This window comes from Pseudorca crassidens, chromosome 5, assembly GCF_039906515.1.
Source record: "Pseudorca crassidens isolate mPseCra1 chromosome 5, mPseCra1.hap1, whole genome shotgun sequence".
Classification (NCBI taxonomy): Eukaryota; Metazoa; Chordata; class Mammalia; order Artiodactyla; family Delphinidae; genus Pseudorca; species Pseudorca crassidens.
Genome location: NC_090300.1, coordinates 104,677,418 through 104,695,869, shown reverse-complemented (window position 1 = coordinate 104,695,869; position 18,452 = coordinate 104,677,418). Strand labels below are relative to the sequence as shown.

General features: G+C 35.4%; 1 protein-coding gene and 1 long non-coding RNA gene across 5 annotated transcripts in view; one reads left to right on the top strand and one right to left on the bottom strand.

Annotated features, from left to right (window-relative positions):
* The window catches only part of EPHA6 (EPH receptor A6), an 877,027-nt gene that overhangs the window by 156,954 nt on the left and 701,621 nt on the right, over window positions 1-18,452 (top strand). The window lies entirely within an intron of this gene.
* Window positions 1-18,452, bottom strand: part of LOC137225302 (uncharacterized) — a 36,414-nt gene that overhangs the window by 15,172 nt on the left and 2,790 nt on the right. The window contains exon 3 of the long non-coding RNA XR_010943769.1: window positions 16,674-16,726. This is a non-coding gene — a long non-coding RNA (uncharacterized lncRNA). The remainder of the gene's footprint in view (window positions 1-16,673; window positions 16,727-18,452) is intronic.

Sequence of the window (18,452 nt, the reverse complement as noted above, 5' to 3'; positions counted from 1 at the left end):
ATGTATATGTATAACTGAATCACTTTGCTGTACATCTGAGACTAACACAACATTGTTAATCAACTATACTCCAATATAAAATAAAAATTTAAAAACAGATTCTTTTTTGTGTGTATACCAGGCATCCTTAAGAAGAGACTATGATCTTTGAACCATAGATATTAGCAATGCTTATACAATTTAATGGTCTGACTGCCAAGTGGAAAAAATATCATGCAACTCGTATGCCTACTAATGAAACATTGGAGAGAGTCTAGCATTGCATGTGAAATGTATCTTTAAATGAATATTACTTCAAAGGGATGGTCAAAGTATCTAAGAATTCCTAAAGGAGATAGCAGTGCTTTTTTGAGAGAATTTCCCTCAGTGCAGTAACAATGAATGTCTATTCATTTACTGTTTGGTGTCCACAGAGTAGTACTATTTCATGAGAAATGTCTTAATTTTGCTCTGACAGCTTGATGGCCAGCATTTCAAAGTTCATCTTATATATATTCATAAGAAGGATGAAAGTGTTAATTCTAATTAAAATGATGCTCAGTTCATTAGTAGGTCTAGTGAAGCCTCCAATATAAGTAAATTAAACTGAAGATTATTGACAAGAGTTTTATTATTGACAAAAAAAAGCAATTACCAAGTCATTGACTTTTGTTGGTCAACATTTTCACTCCCTTTCATAGAATTATGAATTAAAGTTAGGAGTTAAAAAAGAAAGCAACATTATACATCAGAAGTATTGTAGAAGAAAGGCTTACTAGTTGGTCAAACCTCGTATTGTAAGAAAAGCAAAAGCAAAGTTTGTTAAACTGAAAAAATTAGTGCGACGGTAAAAACAAAATTATTTTTTCTTGCTGTCTCACCAAACAGGGCCTAGAACCAGCAATTTTCATCCAAAGCCATCTCTCTGAATAGCAGTATTTTTTTTTTTTTTTTGCGGTATGCGGGCCTCTCACTGTTGTGGCCTCTCACGCTGCGGAGCACAGGCTCCGGATGCGCACGCTCAGTGGCCATGGCTTACAGGCTCAGCCGCTCCGCGGCATGTGGGATCTTCCCGGACCGGGGCACGAACCCGTATCCCCTGCATCGGCAGGCGGACTCTCAACCACTGTGCCACCAGGGAAGCCCTGAATAGCAGTATTTTTTAAAGGAATCTGTTCTTTAAATTTTTTCCCTTAAACTATTAAATATATTATTTTTCAGATCTCTTTTGTTTAGATCATTTGAAGTGATTTTTCTCTTTTTGGGCCTTCCATTCTTTTTAGTTGCATAAAAATAAATAATATATTGCCATCAAGAATGACCTGAGTTTTCACAGAGATAAACTTATAGAGATTATCTCCTAGTTAATATTCCAATTTCAGAAAAGTAAACTGGATGTAAGAAGTTCTAACAGAGAAAGTTATTTATATTTTAAAAGATTTGTTTACTTTAAAATGTGTAAAATTTAGTGAAAATCAAGAGATAAATATAAAACATATTATAACAGCTTTATGAAGTATGACATATAAAACCTGCACTTTTAAGTGTACAGTTTGCTAAATATTGATGTATATATGGCTATGAAAACATCAGCATAATCAAGATAATGAACCTATCCATCATCCCTCAGTATTTCCTCATGCACCTATATCATTTCTCTCTCCCTGTCCTTCCTGCAGCCAATCACTAAGGCTCTATACATTAGTCTCTATGCTTTAGTTCACATATTCTAGAATTGTATATCTCAGTGATTATATAGTATACATTTTTCTGCCTGGCCTCTTTAATTTCAGCATAATTATTTTGACATTCATTCATGTACTTGCATGTATCAATATTTTATTATTTTTTTTGGCCGAGCACTAGAACATTGATTAGATATACTGTAAGTTGTTTATCCATTCATTTATTGATAGACATTTTGATTGTCTCCTGTTCTCATCCCTAAGTATTTCATATTTTGATACTATTTTAAATATTGTTTTGTTAATTTTTATTTCCAGCTGTTTGTTGTAGAAATACAAATAATTTTTGTATATGGATCTTGTATCTTGTAGCCTTCCTAAATTCACTCACTCATTCTAGACTGTTTTCATATATTCCATAGAAATTTTTAGTTCATATTTTCATTTCATCCATGAATGAAGAAACTTTTCTTCCTTTCCAAACTGGATTTTTTTGTTGTTGTTATTTCCTTGTTTCACAGATCCTCCAGTACAGTGGTGAATAGAAATAGTAAAAACAGACATTCTTGCCTTGTTCCTGATCTTAGATTGAAAGCATTCAAAATTTCACCATTAAATATCATGCTAGTTACATTCCTGGGATAAATCACCCCTTTTTCATGATTTAATATTCTTTATAAATATGATTGTATTTCATATTTATAAAAAACTTAATAGTTTTTCCATCTTTGTACATGAGAGCTATTGACCTGTAATTCTCTTTACTTGTAATATCTCTTTCTGGTTTCGGTATCAAAGTAGTACTGACCTCATAAGATGTGTTCGGTAGTAATTCCTACTTTTCAATATTTTAGAAATTTTTATTCAGAATTGGTGTTATTTCTTTTTTAAGTGTTTGATAGAGTTCATTAGTAAAGCCGTCTGTGCCTGGACATTGAGTTTTCCTAACATGTATGTGCTGATCACCACTCAGCTAAGTACTCAAAGAGCCTTTTGCAGATCTCAGAGTATTCTGTTTTTTCATCAGTCTCCTCTACAGTAATATGTATATATGTATGTATGTATTACATTATACATAAACATTACGTATTTATTACATTTTTATTTTTCCTAATAAGTGTGTGTCTATCATAATTAGTTATACACTTGTTTTAACCTGCATAATTAGAGAAGGGTGAGTTCAGGTGTGACATTTGAATATGGGTTTGGCAAACTGAATTATTGGCCCCAGTTCTTCACCTTTCCTTGTATTCATTCTCTTTCCCTTGTAACTTTTCAGTTCTTCCCAGTAAAGGACAAGTATTTTTTCTGACTCCTGACTTTGGCCTCAACTATATGACGTAATTTGGCCAGTAGGATAAGAAACTAAGTTATCTGCAAGTTTGGAGCGTACCTCTCAAGAGACTTGGCTTGGTTTTTGTTTGTTCTGTTATACCTCTGTCAACATCATGGAAGAGCTTTACTAGTACTTGCTGGAGCAGACTGAGCCCAGACTATAAAGAGCAGCCAAGTCTAGCTAGATCCACAGACAGAAGCTGAGTAGCCCTGCCAAATCCAGGCTAGGTCAGGTGACCCCAGCAAACCCCCAGAATAAATACCAGGTGATTAAAAATATATGAAGAGCTGAACCCACTTAGAATAACAAAATATGAAAAATGCATACAAAAAGTTAACAGATGTGGTCTTTATCTCAAAATGATAAGATAACATATCATGTAACCCTGGCCAAGCTAGAAAAAAATATGTTTTCTAGGGCAGTTCAGTTTACAAAAAACGTGAAATGGGCCTGCACAATACCTAAGTCCATTGGAACATGGGTAAGGGGTCAAGAAAGTGTGGCATGGAGAGACAAAGCTATAACCATCAGTACTAACAAGGATAGAAGGTTAAGGATTATATTATTATGATCATCCTGTAGGGGTCATAAAGTAAGAAATGCATATTCTATTATCTAGGCTCAGGGTGTAAAAGCTCGGAGCAGTACACAAGAAGAGATTAACACTGGTCCAATACAATAACTTCTTCTAGGCATGTGGTTAAGAAGTTACTTGCTGAAGGGGATCTGATGAGAGTATTAAGACCCACCTTTAGGTTTTTTTTTTTTTTTTCGATTTATGTAATTTGAATAATCTCTATTCAAGTTTGTGCTTAGATCATGTCAACAAAGCTTTTGCTTCATTTCAATGAATCATAAATTATATATTAAGAAAAAAAAAAACCCTTCAGTCTAGATTTCTAACCTTGTGATCCCTGACTATTAGACTGAAGAGACTTGCAGCCAGAGTGGGGAAAGCCAGATAATTGACATTTTTTCTCATAATTCATCAGCAAGTTCTATAGGCCTACTTTCAAAATTTATCCCAAATCTGTTCCTTCCTCTTGATCACTATTAACTTCATAGGTCAAATCCAGACTGCAATAGCCATGTTTGAACTCCAACAATCCATTCTTCTGGGAGTGGTTGGTCTTGTCTTTTATCTTCCATTGGCTTCATGTTATCTTTAAAATAAAATTCCCAACTCATGATCATGGCCCAGTAGCCCTCCCCTGCTCTCTTGGTCTAGCTCTTGCCTGTCTCTGCAACTTCATCTCCTACATTTGCCACACTTCATGTGATGGTATTCCTGCTTACATCCCTAAGTTTTTAGAGTTCTACAAGCTTCTTCCTTCTTTAGGGCCTTTGCATTAGTTGTTTATTGACATAAATATCTCCTTTTACATATTAGTCTTCTAAGGCTGCCATAACAAAATACTGCAGACTTGGTGGCTTACAGAACAGGAATTTGTTTTCTCACAGTTCTAGAGGATGAAAGTCCAAAATCATGGTGCCAGCAGTGTTCTTTTCTCATGAGGGCTCTCTTCCTGGCTGCAGATGGCTACATTCTTGCTGTGTTCTCAGATGGCCTTTCCTCTGTACATGTACGCTACTTGTGTCTCTTCCTCTTCTTATAAGGACACCATGCCCTTATGATCTCATTTAATCTCCGTAACCTTCTTTAAGGCCCTAACTCCAAATACAGTCACATTGGGGGTTAAGGCTTTGTGCTATGAATTTGGGGGGGACATAATTCAGTCTATAACACCTTCTTTCCCTTCCCTACCACTTAGATCATCACATGGCTGATGACTTTTCGTTATTCAGGTCTTATTTGCAATATCACTTCTTTAGAGAGTTCTTCCTTGACTATGGTTTATCCCTAGTGTAATGGAACTCGACGAAACCAGGGACATTCTGACTCTGTTCACTTGTCTCCAAGATTATTATACCCAGAATTGTGCTTGGCACTTATGAGGCGTTGAAAAAGCATTTGTCAAATGAATGCATTCTTCCAGTGCTCTGGGTTGAAAGGCATAGGTTATTTCTGGATGTGCCACACACTTTAACAGTGCATTTTTTGTGCCATTTCTTAGTGATGTACACCTAAACTACATGATCCATACTGATATCCAGAAAGATAGAACACAGTGATGTTACTCTGATGTACCACTGAATGGAGTAACTGGTTTATAGAAGAGTTACAACCTATTGTTATTTAAATAAGATATTGTTTTAGTTTTTCTGAATAATCCCCCCCGCTATTATGAAACTTCTCCCCTTTTTTCTCACTTGGGGCCTTTTCTTTGACTCTTTCTTAGACAGATGCCATAACTTTTCAGACACTTGGATTATTATTTTATTCTATTATTCATTTTAAAATGTCAGTCTCAAATTCCACTCAAAGCTTTCCTACATGTTACCATCTGTGCTGACAGATTTTATGCTTCGAGAGTACTGGGGTATGGTTAGGCTTCCAGATACCTCTTTTCTCTCCCACTTCCAGATGCCAGCTCCATCTGTGATGTGGCAACAGTGGACAGATTTCTTCTTACAGGACTCAATGAGATTGTAGTCTTCTTTTTGTTGATTGTTGCTGCTTCTAAGGCTGACACTCACTACAGATGTCCCCTGTGTATCTAGCCTCCCAGTGCCCATGCTTCTCCTGTGTGGTATATGTGTTCTTTCCTCTGAGAGTTATGTAATTGGTGTCCCATTTCTTGGATTACTGAAGAGGCAGATCAAGATTCAGCTTCATTTCTTTCATCTCTTTATTCTGCATTAAAAGCCAAAAAAAAAAAAAAGACTCCTTCTTAAGTGACTTTTCCTTGTGGTAACTTGATGAGTGCTTAAGCCGAGGAATCTTATTCATATATATCACCCAAGGAAAGACCATATCCTTGCTTCATCAAAGAATAGGAGGACAGCTTACTAGTGCTTCTTATGTCAGCACCTCTATCTCTTGATTTGGTCATTATTTTCACACCTGGGCAGCATTAAACTATTTATGGATCCAAAGGCTCACCAACAGTTTAGAAGAGAGAATAGATCTCATTTGATAAATTTGAGGGAACGTTTTAGGCAAGCTTAAATTTATGAGGGATTCTTTTGACTGCCTTACTTCACATTACCCCCGAAGACCATTCTCTCTCATCACTCATTATTGCTGTGAGGACTGGGGGCATTGAAACTGGTGAATCCTGATAAACCATTCCTTGAGTTCACAGCAGTTAAAGTTTGTGAATTAGGAGTACAGATTCCTAGCAGTGATTAAATTCAGCTTGGGCCTTGCTTGAAATTTGTGGCTGTGGGAAAATTCCCATTTAACATTCAGTTACAGTAGCATTTTACTGCATAATATGCTTTACAGTGTATATCTTACATAAAATGGGGGTTTTGTGTAAAAAAATTTTCTAGTTTTTCTCATTTTCTGTTTTACATGCAGTTACTCATTTATGCTCTCAAGTTTTGTAAGATTAAGTTATGCACAATATTTTATTTTTCCCAACTTTAAAAAATTAATTTACATAGTAAACATTTAAATATTTTAATTTACACTATGATTTTGGTTTGTCTTTACATCTGTTTTTTTCAAATTTGAATTTATTTCCCGAGGGATTCCTAATGACCGGAATCCTGCTTAGATTTCAAGGACTTTATTATTTTATTATTTACCTTCGTTTTCATAATCTGCCTTCTAAAATCTATTTTTCATGTTCTGATTTTACTACTATATATTAACTTTGTAAGACATTAGATATAAGCAAATATGACTAAAAGCTATTGTCAGGGAAAATATATTTTTCAGTTTTGTATCATGTAAACATTAGAAGTAAATTCTTTGGTTTTTTTAAAATACCATTTTACAGTGTGTCTTTTAAAATTATTTTCTATTTATATTCATTTAGATAAAAATCCTCAGATACATAAATATCCCATTTTCTCTCTAAGGAACTACAAAATTCAATTATTCATAAAGACAAATATCCGCCTGAGTGAAGAATTATCTGTAAGATTAGCAGAATGAATCTATTGCAACATACCCTGGAACTGATTTTTTTATGCATTTTAATGGAGGCAATTTTTTACATTTAAGTATATTACATAGGAAAGTAAAATGTCAAAGCTTATCCCTCTCAGAGTTCAGAGTCTCTCCTCTCTCTTTCTCTCTCTCTCTTTTACTTGGAGAAATTCTCTTATGAGAATATCTGGTGGTCAGTTCATTTCTCATTCTTTTAGAACAGATATTTGCATATCAAAGTCCTGAAACAAATAAACATACTCTATGATGGTCCCATCTGCTGTTCTCATCCTACTGAGACCTAGTGTAGGGAAAAGACGGTAGATTGGAGAAGACCCTAATTTTTCAACTATACACCAGTTTCTTTCAAATGGAAAAATACACATTTTCCATACGTTTAATATCTACTTATTTGAAACTGTTAGAGCCAAAATAAAGTATTGATCCCTGTGGTGGGAAAGGGTGGTAAGGTGGTGTGATTAGCAGGTCTCTACTGTAGCTTGTTATGATTTCATATAAAAAACATTGTCATTTTTTTTTTTTACATCTTTATTGGAGTGTAATTGCTTTACAGTGGTGTGTTACTTTCTGCTTTATAACAAAGTGGATCAGTTATACATATACATATGTTACCATATCTCTTCCCTCTTGCGTCTCTCTCCCTCCCACCCTCCCTATTCCACCCCTCTAGGTGGTCACAAACCACCAAGCAAATCTCCCTGTGCTATGTGGCTGCTTCCTACTAGCTATCTGTTTTACGTTTGGTAGTGTATATATGTCCATGTCACTCTCTCACTTTGTCACAGCTTGCCCTTCCCCCTCCCCATATCCTCAAGTCCATTCTCTAGTAGGTCTGTGTCTTTATTCCTGTCTTACCCCTAGGTTCTTCATGACATTTTTTTTTCTTAAATTCCATATATATGTGTTAGCATACATTGGCAGAACACTCTGTGAGATAATCACAGCAAGATCCTTTTTGACCCACCTCCTAGAGAAATGGGAATAAAAACAAAAATAAACAAATGGAACCTAATGAAACTTCAAAGCTTTTGCACAGCAAAGGAAACCATAAACAAGACAAAAAGACAACCCTCAGAATGGGAGAAAATATTTGCAAATGATGCAACTGACAAAGAATTAACCTCCAAAATTTACAAGCAGCTCATGCAGCTCAATAACAAAAAAACAAACAACCCAATCCAAAAATGGGCAGAAGACCTAAATAGACGTTTCTCCAAATAAGATATACAGACTGCCAACAAACACATGAAAGAATGCTCAACATCATTAATCATTAGAGAAATGCAAATCAAAACTACAATGAGATATCATCTCACACCAGTCAGAATGGCCATCATCAAAAAATCTAGAAACAATAAATGCTGGAGAGGGTGTGGAGAAAAGGGAACACTCTTGCACTGCTGGTGGGAATGTGAATTGGTACAGCCACTATGGAGAACAGTATGGAGGTTCCTTAAAAAACTACAAATAGAACTACCATATGACCCAGCCATCCCACTACTGGGCATATACCCTGAGAAAACCATAATTCAAAAAGAGTCATGTACCAAAATGTTCCTTGCAGCTCTATTTACAATAGCCCGGAGATGGAAACAACATTGTCATTTTTATGACTATAAACAGTAAGCATTATGAGTAAATCAGTTTTAAGCTTTAAAATTGCATACATATCCTGACATATTTTATTTCTAATTGATCTGAAAGAAATTCTAAAAATAAATATTTTATATTCTCAAACATGAAGAATTTGAACCACACGTGGAATGAACACAGGAATGTTTATTGTTTATTTTTTTTCTTTGAGGATCTAAAAATTAGAATCTAAAACATCTAAGAAAATCTAGTTGAAATTTTCAAAATCACGAAATTGTTTACATGTTTCATTGAAATTTCACCTTCTATGAGCCCAGTGTTACATTCAAAGATACCACATTGAATAAGACACAGTCTCTGCCAGCAAAGAGTTAACTTTTGCAAGCTGCTCACTAATTGCTTCCTCTCTTTTCCTCCCATTTTAGTGTTAAATTATTTTAAGTGACTCGATTCTAATGTGTTTCATTTGAAAAATTATCTTTAGAAAACACCAAAACCCAAAAAACAAACCACTCTTCAACGACAAGCGTTCTGGTTTCTGAAATCACTGCAAGATGGAAATTTTTTTGTATAACAGAAATTCTTTGTAAGGAGTTGGTTATGATATAATTGGCAATGCTGCCTCCATAGGTATAATTTTAAGAGGTGGCAGTGTGGTTTAGTGATGAGGTATGTGAGCTCTAGAGTTCCAGACTGGCTGAGTTCCAAGCTCAATTCTGCTACTCACAAGAGTAAGCTGTTCAGTCATTGCAAAACGGGAGAAAGCAGTACCTGTGTCATGAAGTTTTTGAGTATTAAGTGAGATAACGTACAGAGAGGATTTAGTGTAGCATCTCTGACCTTATAAACCTTTTGCCATGTTAGCTGTTATTATTATGCAAAATTTCAAAAAAAATTAATAAAAAATATAAAATCCTACTAGGGAGGAAGGAGAGAGAGTGTGATATTAAGTAAGTTGGTTGGGAGAGAGAGTTGATAAAAAAACAAGCTTCTGACATTAGTGGTTTGAAACTGGGCAGAGAAACTTTATATCTGCTTCTTACAAGTGAAGGTGTTGACGCTGCCTGAAGAATAGTGGTCTCAGTAGAAATTCAGCTATTTTTAGTCTGTTAAGAATTAGCATGAATAAACATTAACAGGTTAATGAAACTTCTGTCTGAAAATAAGTGAATCCAGTTGCTTGTTTAATGTACCAAAACCCAACCTCCTAATGCTTTATAATAGTCTCAGTTCCTCTCACCACTATGAAGAAATAGCTTCTGTCCCAGAGGTATACTGTCTTTAAAGAAAGTCTGTTTTTATTAACATCGCTTTGTGGCCATAACTACTATTATGTGGTTAGGGTAAAATATCTTGCTGATGACCCATTTCTGTTTCTAATAATTCTTAATCAAGAATGATATGCAGGGCTTCCCTGGTGGCGCAGTGGTTGAGAGTCCGCCTGCCAATGCAGGGAACATGGGTTCGTGGCCCGGTCCGGGAAGATCCCACATGCCGCGGAGCGGCTGGGCCCGTGAGCCGTGGCCACTGAGGCTGCGCGTCTGGAGCCTGTGCTCGGCAACGGGAGAGGCCACAAAAGTGAGAGGCCCGCGAACCGCAAAAAAAAAAAAAAAAAGAATGATATGCAATCCAGACACACATTTCTTTCCTTCGTACTTACTCCTGATTCCCATATTCTGGTTCCAAAGTGGAACTGGGTGTCTAGAATTCCCATTAAAACTGTCAGTGACCAAATTTTCTTTGTTACTATCTAGCATTTTAAACATGTGCAGCATCATTACACAGTTTTGATTTGTTAGTTGGGTATTCCAAAAATGGGAAGTAAAAAAATAATTTAGAGAGTACATACAGGGTAGGATTAACCATTCTTTATTGGTCCATCGAGGAATGACTGGAGGAACTGGTTTATTTTGTATGGAGATTAAAAAACTGAAGACTGATTTAGTAACTAGTGGTATATAGGGGAGAACTAAATTGTAGTTTTTATTCCATGGGTGAATTTGTAGAACTTATTTAACCACTTTAAACAAGAGTTTCCTAGTTTGCAAGATGAAGATAATACTTATTCTCCCTTATGACTGTTGGGAGGATTAAATGAGACAATATAGATTAATTGTTGAATATAGTATCTGGTAGTAATAGGAGCTCAATAAAAAAAGTCTTTTCCTTTATAGGTGGTGTGGTTACCATGAATATCAAAGTAGGAAATTATAGTTGTGATTACCTAAAACATTCAGAAGAATTATCTGAGCTACAGTGGTTAGCAGTGGAGTATTCTTTCTCTCTCCCTCTCTCCTCTCTCTTTAAAGAAAAAAATGAAAAATTAATTTTTTTTTCAGGAATGACTACCGTGCTCTTCACAATTAAATGTAATTTCTGAAAGAGCTTTAAAAGTGATGATGATTTTCCAGTTTACCAGAAGTGGAAAATCATTTTTAATGTGTTATTAATAATGTTATTTTAAGGCACTCTATCCGTAGAAACTAGTCTGTTTGGCAACCCAAGTAAACACCTTTTTTGATGTCTTGTCATAATCCAGTTAGACCCATAGAACAAAGGTTATAATCCTACTACTTCCACCTTTTAAATTTTGGAATTGTGGGGTGTGTGTGAGTGTAATTTATTAAAAAAAATAAAAAGTATGATGTGGCCAATTCACATCTTAAGAGCTAGAGAATACTGATGAACTGCAGTTACTAGGTTACACCTATTATAAAAGTTATGCAGAGTAAAAGCAGGGACTGAGAAACTTTGAAGAAAAGTTGAGGGGTTCTTAGGAATGTGGCAGTACTTCAAGTCAGGAACATGGAAGATCCTGAGCAAGGAGTTGTGTGAGGAGGCTGTTGATGACTCACTGTTTTCAGAAAGGGTGGTATGAATTGGTTTAGGAGATCACAATTTACTCTTTTTACTATGTGCACTGTTTTATTAAGTTGCATATTTAATTTAAATAGTTAAAGTGTTCTGTGTGTGCACGGATGTTAATCAGATCATTCTGCATTGAAGAAAATGTGTAGATAATTATATGGACAAAATTTAATCTAGGAAAAATTGAAATACTTAATTTTAATGGTGTAGGTGAAAGGTAGTCAGTCTATCACCACAAATAAGCAATGAAGTAAAATCCTGAATCTATCATCACATATATCATGGATCTTTAAGAAAATTCCAGAAGCAATATTTAAAACAAATTATTTAAAGATCACTAGTAAGAAAACAAATAAAAACACTCCAGTTTTAACCATAAAAAGTAGCAGCCATATGATGGTGCTTGACTGGATAGAGTATCATAATGCTGACCATATTTTACAGAAAACTGAATATTTTCTTAACCCAGTAACTAGAGTAAATAATGGTATGGAATGCCAATTCAGATACTCCCCCAAACAAACAAACAAACAACCCTTAATTCCTGAAATGTAAGACAAATGAAAAACCCAAGTTCATTACTATGGAAATGGCATTAGAAACAAGCCCCAAATCAGAGCTGCATAGTTCTAAAAATGCAAAAATATGCTATCATGCCTAGTCACCCCCCCAAATTATAATACGTGCTTTCTGAAGTAATGAAAAACTTTTTTTTTTTTGTGGTACGCCGGCCTCTCACTGCTGTGGCCTCTCCCGTTGTGGAACACAGGCTCCGGACACGCGGGCTCAGTGGTCATGGCTCATGAGCCCAGCCACTCCACGGCATGTGGGATCTTCCCGGACCGGGGTACGAACCCGTGTCCCCTGCATCGGCAGGCGGGCTCTCAACCACTGCGCCACCAGGGGAGCCATGAAGTAATGAAAATCTTGATGATAAAATATGTGTCTTGTGGTTTTATAAATCAAATAACATTTTCTAAGAATTATTATGAACTGAAACCAAAGACAAACAAAGAAAACTCTGACTTTGAATTTAAAGGGGTTCACCTTAGTTATTGTCTACTTCATTTTTAACCTTATTGACCATAATTCTGTCCCTCTGTATCATGCACTAAGATTGTATTCTAAGCCTATGTTCTAATCCTTCTACGTTGCTACTTTAAAAACAAAACACTTTCTTGACAAGTTTCAATTTGAGCATTCTTTTCTCAACTGACACAATTTGCTCCTGTTGTTAAAAATGAAAGTATAATTCATTCTGAATTATAATTTCATGTTTGTATGAAAAAAATCATCTGATCCTAGTGATGAGTTTTTTACTTCCTGACCTCTAATGAGATGTTAATATGAACAGATATAGCAAACTAAACTCTACTTTTGTTTCTTGGGGAGAGTTTTACAGTCTTTGTAATTATCAGTGCCATGACTGTACATTTACCACAACCTCAATATTTTCATCTTTTTTAGACTTAATATATAAAACTATTTGTTGTCCATGAAAACACCATTTAGTATAATGTGATGGTTCATACAGTTTTCTAAATAAAAGATTCAGATTCTATTAGAATTTCTTTTAGTTTCTGCATTGGTAAATGTTTTTTTTTTTTTTTTTTTTTTTAAAACATCTTTATTGGAGCATAATTGCTTTACAATGGTATGTTAGTTTCAGCTTCACAACAAAATGAATCAGTTATATATATACATATGTTCCCATATCTCTTCCCGCTTGCGTCACCCTCCCTCCCACCCTCCCTATCCCACCCCTCCAGGCGGTCACACAGCACCGAGCTGATCTCCCTGTGCTATGCGGCTGCTTCCCACTAGCTATCTACCTTACGTTTGGTAGTGTATACATGTCCATGCCTCTTTATTGCTTTGTCACCGTTTACCCTACCCCCTCCCCATAGCCTCAAGTCCATTCTCTAGTAAGTCTGTGTCTTTATTCCTGTTTCACCCCTAGGTTTTTCATGACATTTTTTTTTTCTTAAATTCCATATATATGTGTTAGCATACGGTATTTGTCTCTCTCTTTCTGACTTACTTCACTCTGTATGACAGACTCTAGGTCTATCCACCTCATTACAAATAGCTCAATTTCGTCTCTTTTTATGGCTGAGTAATACTCCATTGTATATATGTGCCACATCTTCTTTATCCATTCATCCGATGATGGACACTTAGGTTGTTTCCATCTCTGGGCTATTGTAAATAGAGCTGCAATGAACATTTTGGTACATGACTCTTTTTGAATTATGGTTTTCTCAGGGTATATGCCCAGTAGTGGGATTGCTGGGTCATATGGTAGTTCTATTTGTAGCTTTTTAAGGAATTTATAAGCAGCTCATGCAGCTTAATAACAAAAGAACAAACAACCCAATCCAAAAATGGGCAGAAGACCTAAATAGACATTTCTCCAAAGAAGATATACAGAGTGCCAACAAACACATGAAAGAATGCTCAACATCACTAATCATTAGAGAAATGCAAATCAAAACTACAATGAGATGGTAAATGTTTTCTTTTAAAGGCATTATTCCTTGCTGGAAGTTACCTCCAGCAATGAATTGTTGTTTTAAAACATCTAGAATTCAGTTGTGTCTGAGCAGATGGCTTTCCCTTTACCTGATTGCTTAAAATCTTCCAGGTTTAGCTTTTATTGTTAGTAGATTACCTACACCAGTTATTTTCAAAGTAACATAAGCAGGCTACTAAAAATAATGTGTGCGCACATGCCCCCCCCACCCTGAGCACTGATTTTAGGTTTCAAATTGAATTGTTTATGGCAATATATAAAACAGATGCAGAAGTCCTCTTGTACTTCACTTTGAACTTTTCTGGGACCTCAGAGCAACTTAGGCTTTTCAAAATGCAGTTTGAAAAATTCCTTGACCACTGTTATATTGTGTGAGTGTTAAAAATTATTTTGAAAGAGATAAAATTGTAGCCATAGTTCCACTTACTATTATATCTCCAGAATATAATGCCAGACTCCTCAGGATAATTTAAGAATAAATGTAAATCCTATTCATTATTTTTAACACCATGTTCCTTGTTTTGCTCTCAGTTAAGATTTAGAGTTTCTGCAAAATCCTTTTAGATACAAGCGAAATTCTTTGAGAAACAAGTGAAATAATTCTTTATATAGGATATTGCTATAGGTCAAAAGCGCTCCAATTTTCCCCCAAAGAAGACCACAGCACCAGCAATTTTCACTGTTATTTTGGCTTATCCCTCCTAGGTTGCTTTTCCCCTGCCTTTCTCCTCTCTTCTTTTTTCTTACGCTAGAGAGAGCGCCTTACCTTTTCAGCAATTCAAGTCCCTCAGCAGGATGCTCTGCAGATAAAATTTCTCTTTTGTATAGAATGAACAGTTGAGAAGTAAACTCTAGTGGTACATAAGTTTTATAGCCACTAGGACTTTTTGCCTGTTGCTCTTTTATCATTCTTTTCTTTCTTAATATCTCCCCAAGCATATTTTGAACCAGTGATATGCCTCTTCTAGTATCATGTTACTTTTCCTTGATTCTTTGTTATTTAATATTTGATTCATGTATTTAGAAATCTGTGATAACAGCCCTTAAGATTCCATTTAAAAAAAGGACTGGATATATTTAAAGAAATGGATTGTGCCTTAATGATAAAAATATTTTTATGTATAGTTCTATTGTTGGGAATTTAACCTTGAAAATTACAGGATTTTTGTAGCATATTCCATATTTCAAAATGATTTTCTTTATATTCTCAACTTTCTATCTGTAAAGTTGGATATTTCTTCATTTGTTGTCAGATTTTGCCTTTTAGAGTTACATCTGTTTTTCTCTTCTTCAGTCTCTTGCTATGTATCTGAATTTTTCATTTGTTGTGACAAGATATATGATAGTGCTTTGATTTAACCCTTACTGTATTTCAATAATTAGGATGACTTCAAAAGTACAGTGTGGATTATGTCATTAATTGTTTTATCACTTTCTAAGATATTTTTGTTCTATTTTTCTCTCATAAGACTTTTGTCCTAGAAATGGAGTCATTTTGTTATATTTAGAATTAGATATATTAATTCATTTTGCCAGTGGCATTGATTAGTAACACAAAATCTAGTGTCAGACTGACTTGGGTTCAAGTCCAAATATGCTAATTCCCAGCTTATGACTTTGAGCAAGACAAAAAATTTTGTAGTTTATTTTTTCATCTATAGGAACAGCAATAGTATCTATCCTGTTGGGCTATAGAGAGTATTAAATATGAAAATACCTTCAAAGATTTTAGCATAATTGTAGTCATGTTGTAAACATCAAATGGATGCTACCTAGTTTTATCTCCATTATTAATATGATGCTTTTCTTTATGATGAGCAGAACAAAATCTCTATTAAAAACTGAATCATGAATGTTTTTACATTTTAATATTTCTTGTGATTTCCTTACCTAACTTAAAAAGATGTCATTGGCAACCGAGTAATGTTTCTGTCCCACAGCTTGGAGGTTCTTCAATTCTTTATGATTCCCTTTGCATGTACAAAGCAGGATTCAATGGATAAAAGACTTGGTTTTAGAGTGAAAGTCCTGGGTTCCATTTTGGGCAGTACCCTGTGCTTGAGTTTTCTCTTGAACTAATCATATAAAGTTTTACATTTAATTTCATCATTATCAAACAGGACTAATAATCATATCAGATGATCGTTTAAAATAAAAAGTGTCTGTAATGGCACTCTAGATGTCCTCCCTGACCATATCCTGTTTACTGAGCAAGTGCACCCATTCCTTAGCTGCTGAGTGTTTGCTGCCAATGGCTCATAGCTCTTCCCTTCTCCAAGAATTGTGCTTGGCTGGGAGCTGCATGTCCAAGGAAGCTATGTCCCCTACTACGCCCTGGAGAAACCCATAGTCGTCAATGAATTGACATGGGGTTTCAAAAGCTAGACCCTTTCCTTTAAAGTAAGAAAAACTCTGGTGTAATTCATGTTCTATAGTTCCTTGTGGAATTCAGCTAAAGCTAGACTGTAACTGAGACCACATCCTTGCATTGCTCCTTTTCCTGTCCTGTCTTGATTCTTTCACTTCCCTTAGAAGCCTGTCTTAGGCTTTGTTTCTTGAAAACAGTTTTAACCAAATATATTTGAAATGCTTTACCATAATGTCATGGTAAACAGTTTTTTGTGATATAATAGATCATCATGAGATTTTTAAGCGTACCTTGTAAGGGAGGAAAACTTTTCCGTCTCCTCTTCTAGGTTCTTTTGGCTGGTCTGTTAATTAAATTGACATAAGAGATTAATAGGAGAAAAAAAAATTTAATTACTTATGTCCAGGAGCCCCATAAAAATATGTGACCCAAAGGCAAGTCAGCAGTTGAGGCTTACATGCCATCCTGAGCTAAGGAATGAGACAGGGCCTTGGGCCTCAAAGGGGAAGAAGGTAATTCATAGGATAATAAGAAGAGCAGATGTTTGGTAGTTAGATATTTGCCCTGCTATACAGATAAGTCATTCAGATAAAAAAGCTATCTCTGTTAATAGCTCTCTTTCTGGGCCAGACCCCCTATCTAAATTCTTTTAGATAGTTAAGAAAGAGGTAAAAGGTTTTTCTTGAGTCTGCTGGGTCTTAGTTGACCTCAGCTCAAAATAATTCAGTGCCGAAGTGGCACATTTGTGGATGGGATATTTTGCTCCCCTTCAACCTCTAATACTGAGATTTCAATACACAAAACATTTAACTTTGTTCATAAACAATTAAAACTACAATAGAGTTAAAAATTGTATTTAAGCAAACTAAATAGTAGATAGCTTAACCAAATGTGTTAAAGCATCTACTATGTACCTGAACTGTGCTAGTTACTAAGAAAAAGAATGGTAAGACAGATAGTTCCTACCCTCAAGGATCTTATATTTCCATGGGGGAGTTACACATATATACATACTTACAGAAAAATCACAATGACTTGAAAATTTCTATGAAGTATAAAGACATGAAATAGAGAATAATTAGGGGTCTAAACTTGGGAATAGTTAGGAAAGACTTCTTTGATCATGTGCCAGTTTGCCTGAAATCTGAAGAATATGAAGGGGCTGCTAGCAAAGTATATCAGTGGAGAGAATATCATCACGTGCAGAGACCTTTAGGCAAGATATATTTGACTTTTCCAGGAGAATACTGATGTCAGAAGTACAGTGAGTAATTGTGTGAGTGAAAGAGAAAGTTGAAAGGATAAGACAGGGTGAGATCACATAGGATTTATATACTATGCTAGGAAGTTTGGATTTTGTTCTGAGTATGATGGGAAATCACTGAAGGATTGTAAATGGTGGAGGGTGGGCGTGAGGGTGGGGAGTGATATGATTTGATGAAAGGATAGTGGATTATAAGAGACAAGAAAGGAAGCAGGGAAACCAGTTAGACTGGAGGAGAGATCATACTGGATAGGACAAGGGTAGTGGCAGTAAAGAAAAGAGGAGATATTTCTGAGATAGTATTTGCAGATGATTCAATTTAGTAGTCAGGGAGTGGAATGTAGAGTTTGCAGTTGTATTGAATATTAGGTAAGTGGAGAAAATGGGAGAAATCAAGTATATGATGCCAGAAGGCGGTGAAAAAAACTGGTTTTAGGAGAAAAGAGGTTAATGGTGGGCATGTTAAATGTGAGACTGTACTAAAGCAATAAAATGGAGATACAGAATTGTATGTAACAGTCTATACACACTGGAAGTTTTTACCTAATAGTCAACAACATAGAGATAGTCTTTAAATTTGGGAATTGATGTGCTCGGTTAGGGAGAGAGTATAGAGAAAGAGAAGATGGCTTAGCTGACAATTAGAAGGATTTAGGAGGAAAACTGGAAAGGGAGAGTTAGTGAAGAAAGAGAGAAAACAGTCAGGCATGGTCACACTGAAGTGTATGAAGGGAAAAAATTTCAAGCATGTTTATGTTGAGCACTGAAAAAGTCAATTAAAGTGAAATTTGGGGATAAATGGTCC